The sequence below is a fragment of the Pinus tabuliformis genome, chromosome 7, assembly GCF_031772625.1.
Source record: "Pinus tabuliformis cultivar Carrire ecotype Pingquan chromosome 7, CPIR1, whole genome shotgun sequence".
NCBI lineage: Eukaryota > Viridiplantae > Streptophyta > Pinopsida > Pinales > Pinaceae > Pinus > Pinus tabuliformis.
In genome coordinates this window covers 40,280,040-40,288,622 of record NC_142293.1, presented here as the reverse complement: position 1 = coordinate 40,288,622, position 8,583 = coordinate 40,280,040, and positions in this window count along the sequence as shown.

Sequence of the window (8,583 nt, the reverse complement as noted above, 5' to 3'; positions counted from 1 at the left end):
TTAACCTTGGGGATAACCACCCGGTCGAGAACTTGAAAATTGTTTCATATCCATTTGGAATGGTGGCTCCAACTGGGGATGAAGGGACCAGTTTCTCTTTAAGTATATACGATGGGATTTGGAGTGTAATCGTGAGTAAAAGGGATGTGATGGATAGAGACGAAAGTAATGAATATATATATATATATATATATATATATATATATATATATATATATATATATATATATATATATATATATATATATATATATATATATATATATATATATATATATATATATATATATATATTTCCCAGAATTAAACATATCCTATCCTGCGATTTAAAGTTTTTTTAATATGCTAAACAATATGGATCATATAACACTTCAAGAAATAAATACAAGAAAGATAATTAATTTGATTAAATAGTTAATAAAATTAATTGTTTTAAAACATATCACATATAATATTTTGTTGTTTCTACAATGAATTCAAGAATATCAACTTCATACTCTTCAATAGTGAATAAGTATTCAACAATATATAAGATCACACACAGCAAAAACAATAAAGAAAATGTGTGACTGTCATCAAATATAAACACAACGATAAAAAAAAAGGATAATAGTACACGATAGATTAATGCTCTGCTCATGGAAAGAAAACAGTCTTGGTTCCTCCTTCCTATTAAGATACTTGAAAGATATAATAGTGCGAGTCTCTTAAGTTTCCTTACAACAATTTAGAACCTCTTTCTAAATACCTGAAAGGGGTATTTATAAAAATATAGATTACAAAAATAGTGAATACATAAAATATTGAGGAGGTTCAAACAAACTTCCTTAATATAAAAATAAAATACAAAAATAGAGTATGTTGGAACCAATCATATAGAATAAGAAGCTTGTTTTGCTTTCATTTGCTACCCGATTTCATAAATATTCATTATGGGCTTTAATTCTGGAGGATGAGCTGGGTTTAGTTGCATATGGCCTGCATAAATTGCATCAGAGAGTGCTTGAAGCATGTGGACAATACTATTTGTCAAACATCATAACATAAGCCATTAGCTATGTGGTTTAACAAAGTGTTTCCAATAGTGTTCAGAGTTTAACTTAGATAACTTGTTTATGTTATCTGCCTTTGTCTTGGACCAATCTTGCCAATGCTTCATTAGTATCTTGACATCCGACAATGTATCTATGGGGCATTATTGAATCAAGTTGGAATTGAAAATGTTTTCACGAATGGTCTTCGTGATATTATTTGCAATATCCCTTGCACTGAAGATGGATGCCTTAGCCTGTTTCATTCTCATGTCTCAATCCCGAAAAAGGATTTCTTTCTATGTGTCCTAAATCCTTGGAGGATTGGCTTCTCTACCTTTTGCGATGTCTTTCTAAGTAATAAATTTAGATATATTTTCTTCTATGTCATCAAATTGTGTCCTTAGGTTAGAAAATTGATTCATCAATGAATCACTTGTCTTACATAGATCATTGATTACTGTCAGCGTTTGGCAAAATGGAAACTATTGTTGAGCTAGGAGAGTGTTAAGTTCAGCCACTTCCTTCTTGAATTATTCAAGCTTAGGATTATCTTTGAGTTGATCAATCCTTAGTTGTAATTGTTGGAGTTGTTCATCCTTGCTTTTGATGTCTACTTCATGCTGAAGCTTTATTTCATCAAATCTCTTCTGAAACTGTGTCATTTGTACATGCCATTCTTCACCAATAATTTGTCTTGCATTTGATAATGCCTATTCTAATTGCAATATTTTATCATCCTTTTCCTTGAGCATAAGTTGTACTTCTGAGGCTTTGTCAACAATAGTTGTAGCATATGCCCCTCTGAATTGAGATGTGTTATGAGATCATTTCCAGGGTCGATTTGGGAATCCTTCCATAGAACGTCCAAAGGTATATTTCCAAGAATTAAAGCTTGAGATTTCTCTTTCCTGTTCCTCTTGTTTTGCCTTGTCATAAAAACTTTATGTTTTGGGCTCTAGAATACATCCAAGGGTGGTATTTCTTCAATCTTGAGTACAACTCCAGATGTGGGGTGTGTTGGGATGACTTCCAAGTAATCGGTGTTGACTACCTTGTTAGAAGATCCAATAATGAGTGGAATATTCTTAGTAACCTCGAGAGTTTTGAGAATTTCTATAGGATTTGTGGTCTGAGTTTCTTGCGAGGTTGTATTGACAATCTTATCAAATTGTTCCCATACTTTATCCAAATCATTGGTAGATAGTGATTTATTGGTCTGTTGTGTTGATGATGTATTTTCAGTGTTACCCTTCTTGACTTTAGGTTCCTTTCAAACTTCAGTTGTTACCAGTTCTTTATGTATAACTAGTTGTGAAATATTTAGTATGTGAGGGGGATATTCTCCAATCTGTTGTTCTTGTATTCTTTGAATTTCTCCCGATCAACTAGGCTCAGACGAGCTTTGTCTAATCTCTCTACTTGGTGATAATCTGATGTTGTCTTGAAAAGGTCATCGAAGTCATCTGGTTCATGTTGGAATTGCCTCACTTTGACCTACGCGGTGACATTTTGAGCTTTCTTGTTCGGCTCATATTTCCTAAGTCAAACAATGGGAAATTTCATGCATATAATTTTCTCAATTTCAAGATTTTCATGCCTGAAATTCTCCAGATTAAAAACTCCACAGTGAATAGGAACAGGTGGCCAAACAGATTTCTTGGCTTCCTTTAGACATTTGGTCAGTCCATTGCCCATAGTCTGATATACTACTTATCTAACCATAAGTTTGTCTGGGACACAGAGAGGGAGGACATGTGGGGTAGCTAGGCGTCCATAGATCCTGACATAAGTGAAACATTCTTACCCAAACTATTTTCCTATGGTCGTAAGGTCATCTAGAGCTTCTCTAGAAAATCTAGGGGGTTTTTCATCAAAGATGGTTTGGTACAATGGTAACATTATCCCATGGTAGATTTTATAAAAATGGGTCTGATAGTTGCTTTCCCATAGGATATTATGGTATATATGGATGGGGGTAGGGTTTTCTAAAGTCCATTTCCATCCCATGGATAGAAAATCAGAGGTAAAGAATAGGGCATTCATAATATAAGTGCTCATGAGAAAGGGGGGAATTTCCCTAGTAGACATATTATATTTACTTCTATATGCTAGAATATGAGTGGCCAAATTGTTTGACAAAATGGTAGCCCAATCCATAATGTAGGCATCTAAGGCAACTTCTATTAGGGGAACCCATCCTATAGTGAATTTTATGTATTAGGTTGTCCAAATAACCTACACATCATAGATACAATATGACAATAAGGACCAGTGAGAGAAGCTAGGGAATACATACCCTTATCGTCATGTTTGTGTTTGCTTGGCTCATTCCTCCATTTCTTGATTGGGTCTTACTGAACTGGATGCTCATCTGCGAACTTCTAAATAAACTGGGCATTGTATATATTTTTGGGCTATGGTAGATGGTACATATTTCAAAGGTCTTTGGCTCTGAATGATCCAATATTCATCTGTGTGCTCAAGGTTTGAAAGTCCTATCAACGATATTTACTTCATCAATTACCCATTTAACTAAGTTTATATATGGCATTATCTTTGCTCAAGAAACGAACCCAATGGAGATGAGAGTTGGCAAAATCTGCCCAAGTAGTTTCAAATGTTGATGTAGTATCATCCACTGTAGCCTATCTCACAACTACCCTAGGTTCTTCTTCCTCGAATAATCTGTATATTTATTCCTAGGAAGAACTTCCGACATCGGTAGTAAATGTAGTGTCTGAGAATAATGGAGGCATTTCAGTTACTTCTATAGTAGTTGTAGCCAGTGGTGGTGGAACCACATTCTTCTTATTCTTCTTTGGAGCTCTCGACATTTCACCTAAGCTCTGTTTCTCGGGACTAGCCTATGACAGAGAAAATATGATAAGAATAAGGAGCAACACTTAGCATTTGAGACTTATGGTGAGAATGGTAAAATAGCGTGAAAATAGGCATTTAACACAAAAATCTTGAAATGATCAATGAAATCAACCGAATCATTCACATAACCAAGGTCCATTAATACCATTATAACCGATAATAAATGAAGAAACGTGGGTTTCACATGTCTTTCGAACATGTCAGCATCTCGTTGGATTGTATCACATCACAAGTTTTTCGATATGATCTTCAATGGCTTTACGAAGTGAAATTTTTCGATATACGATTGGTGACATTTGTGTTGGCTTAGTGGGGCCTGACCTAGGTTCAAAGATGATTTAGCCAAGCAAATCCCAGTACTACTGGCCCTTTCGGTAATAGTCCACAGAGCACGGGTTGAGGTCTCACCTAAAGTAGTATGGGAGGGTGCTAGAACCAGGTTTCCACACCCTTGGGATGTCTGATGGGCTTCTGTAGGTCCGCGGTCTGACCTATCGCTGCACGCACTTGCGATCCCTTTGCGACCTGCAGTGTAGCTTCCACGCAGCCTTGCTCTGGGTGCGACCCATATAATACCCAAGTTCCTTGCTTCTTAACCGATTACTTAGCTTATGTGTGTAAGATTTATGGTTATTACATCATATTCAGCATTTATATCAGTGCACACGATACATAAATGAACCTAAACAAAAAGAAGATAAGCACAACAATTGCACAGAATTAGGAATCAACTTCTCTTTATTAGCTTTCTGTCCTGATTACAGACTCGACTCCACCTTGCGCTCTCAGTTGCAGGGGTCCGCACACTCAGCTGCGGACTCTACTAGGCCTCTGCATACTCAGCTACAGAGCCTCTTCCTACTACTACAACCCAAGACACTTAGACTTCTACTCTAAGCTCGAACCATTCTGTTGCTATTCTTCCTATTCATGACTCACTTTACAACTTAGAGCCTCACTCTATTTATACAATCTCATGGTTCTTGGACCATGGGTAGGCCAACTTTACACTAATTTACAATACAAAGATTAGGGCGAACAACCTTATGACTCAATTGTACACTTCGCGCTCCGTGCCCACAATTCGCGGAGTTCTACACCATCTTTGACCAAACTTGGGCTTTGAGCCCCAAAACCTACTGTGGGGGGGGATTCCATGCCCAACAGGGCCCCAACACAATCAACGTGACTCGTCCTGAGTCACTCTACTGGTGCGGCGATCTTGGCACGAAGCCCTACCAACCATTGTTGTGCTTCTCAGAGGTCTGTGACGCACTAATCTGCAGTCTGCTAGATTTGCGCCATTCCTTCATCTGAATCATCCAAATTTGGCTCATGTCCCTTATTTGGTATCGACTTCTGGTGCTTGTGTTTATTGTCCCGTGTCCTTGTCTAGCTCCTCGGGCCACGAAGACTTTGCTTCGGCCAGTTAGTCAAGGAGTTGGCCCACCCGTGTAGGTTTTCAGGCGGTTGTCATTGACTTTTCCTGGGAAGGGTTCTCCATTGAGTTTAACCAGCTGGACCACACCTCCGTCGGTGACCTCTTTTACCACATATGGTCCCAGCCAGTGCATTCTAACTTTTCTCAAAAAAATTTCAAACTGGCTATCAAACAACAACACTAGGTCATTTACCTTGAAGGTGCGCAACTTGATATGGTGGTCGTGTCAGGATTTTTCACGCTGCATTTGCACCTGCTAGTGAAATCCGGCCAGAAACCGTTCTTCCTCGAGCTCTTCTAATTGCACGAGCCTTTCTTCCAGAGCTTCTCGGTCCATCATACCTATGAGTGCTGCTATTTGTAGACTAGGGACGGTGTATTCCATCGGCATGACTGCTTTCGTACCATAGACCACCCAGAATGGTGTCTGTCTCGTCAATTTCTTGCATGTTTTCCTATACGCCCATAACACAGTGAGTACGTGCAGGTCCCATTCATCCCGCTACGCATTACATAGTTTGGTAAATGTAGTCTCCAGTATTTTACTGAGTGCTTCTACTGTTCCATTGGCCTGTGGGTGGTATGGCATACTTTTCTAGTGATAAACCTGGAACTCTTCTGCGAGCGCATTGATGGTTTCATTCAAGAAGTGTGTTCCATGATCACTCATTAAGATTTTTGGTCACCCAAATCGTGTTAACAAGTTTTCAAACAAAAAATTTGTATTCGTAGTGGTCATGTAGTCCTTGATCGGTTGTGCTTTCGCCCATCGTGTTAGGTACTCTGTCGCAGTGATGATGTAGCGCGCACCCGTCTTTCCCTGAGGTTTGATTGGGCCCACAAATTCAATTTCCCACTTCTTAAATGGCTACAGTGTCATTTAGGGATTTAGTGGCATCTTGTCCCTTTGCGATGGTTTCCCCGTCATTTTGAATCCTGGTGCAGGGTCGGCCATCATAGCCCTGCGCAAAGAATATTCTGTGTGGTCGCATGTCTTGCATAGTGTCCTCCTGCAATTCCCCCATGTGCTTCCGCGAGGATCTGACCTTGTTCAAATTCAGGTACGTATCTTCGCAATATCTCATCATTACCCATCTTGTAGAGGTGTACCACGATGACAGAAAAGTTCGCCGCGTGCACCACCAATTCCTTCTTCTGTTGGATTGAGCACTCCTTCGACATAGTTCCTTTTGTTAGAAAATGGATTATATCTTCAAAGTGTTTATTCGAGACGCACACTATGAAGAGTTGTGCATCAGGTAGTCCCTCCACCAAATTTGTTGGTTCCTTGCCCGTCTCAATTCGTGACAAGTGGTCTGGTCCTACATTCAAGCGTCCTAGCTTGACTATGACATAAAAATCATATTCTTGAAATAGTAGCAGCCATCTACATATTCGCCCCCCCAACACAGGCTTGTTCACCAAGTATTTCAATGCGGAATGGTCGGTATACATCTTGAAATGTCCTCCTAGTAAATAGTGTCGTTATTTTTGGAGTGCGTGCACCATTGCCAACCCCTTCCATTCAGTGGTAAAGTAGTTATTTTCTGATTTGGACAGTCTTTGACTCGTAAATTCGATCGGGTGATCCACACCCTCCACACCCTCCTATGTGAGTATGGCTCCCAACGCGATACTCAATGCATCAACATGTACATGAAATTCCATGTCCCATTTCGGGAAGACCAAGATTGGCACGAAGGCTAGTTTCCCCTTTAGGACATCCAAACTCTTCATGCAATCATCATTCCAGCAATATGTTACATCTTTTTTAATAGCTTTTCCATCGGCGCGATTATTTGGGCATAACTTTTGATGAACTTCCTATAGTATCCAGTGTGTCCCAAGGTAGCACGCAGTTGTTTAACACTTCGCGGTGCTTCCAAATTGGTGATAATGGCAATATTCGTAAGGTCCACCATCAGTCCTTATTTGCAGACCACATGTCCCAACAGGTTTCCAAAGGGAACGAGGAATGTGCACTTCTTCAAGTTCAACACAATCTGGTGTTGGCAGCAAGTATCTAGCATCAAACATAAGCTCGCTACATGGTGCTTAACTAATCCAAAAACACTCCAATCATCCAGATAGACCTCCAAAAATGTGTGGATGTATTCTTTGAATGTCTCTACCACGATGTGCGAAAATATAGCTGGTGCATTCTTCAATCCAAATGGCATCACAGTGTATTGAAAGAATTCCCATTCTGTTGCGAAAGTCGTCTTGCTCCTATCTTCTCACATGATCTTGATCTGATGGTACCCTGAGAACCCATCTGTGAACAAGTATGCTCCCTGACCGCCAACATTCTCTAGTACCTCATCTGTAAATGGTGTTGGGAATGGATCGTGTACACAGGCATCATTCAACTTCCTGAGGTCTATGCATATTCTTATTTCACCCTTCTGTTTTTTCTCATGTACCACCATAGGACTCACCCAGTCGGATTCTTCCACTGGTTCAATAACTCCGACTGTGAGCATTTTGTCTAATTTGTCACGCAACTTTTCTTTATACTTTGGATTCAAGCAGTAAGGCTGCTGCTTAACTAGCTTCGCGTCAGGTTTCAAGGTGATCCTCATCGTCCCTAAATCGCCCACGATCCCTTTTAAGTCAGTAATTTGGTCGAGAACAAGTCTTCGTATTTGTGGAGTAACTCAGTGACCTTATCAACCATGGCATTGTCCCAATAGTCCCCAAGCATTGCATATTTTAATTCTGCCTCCATTCCAATGTTGACCTACTTCATCTTTAGCGGCGCGATGATGTCGGGGTCTTCAAGTGATGGTCTGTGAACATCACAAGAGCCTTCTGTTTCTGAAATGTTAATGTTCCATGGGTCCTCATCATCTTCCTCAACATTCACGTTATAACACTCCAGCGCATTACTTAACTACATCACCCATTCTGGTTGAAGTACTTCCAATGGCTACTGTGGTATTTTCAAGATATCGGCTTTCACTGCTTGTAGCACATCATCCACAGTATCTGACCAATGATCTTCAAATGTGAACGTTAACAAGAATCCCTCATGCATCACATCCCATTCGCCCATACCATGGCGGAGCTCTATCTCAGTATACCAATTCATGGGTATGACATCCAGGGTATGGTAGAATAGGTGCACCCATTCAGGCCGTGGCTCTTCCCCGTAGGCCTTGGTCCATTTCGCGAGGTGCGTACGTGGATCATCTCGTCTGTCATATTTTTCTACTAGTCGTACTTGGG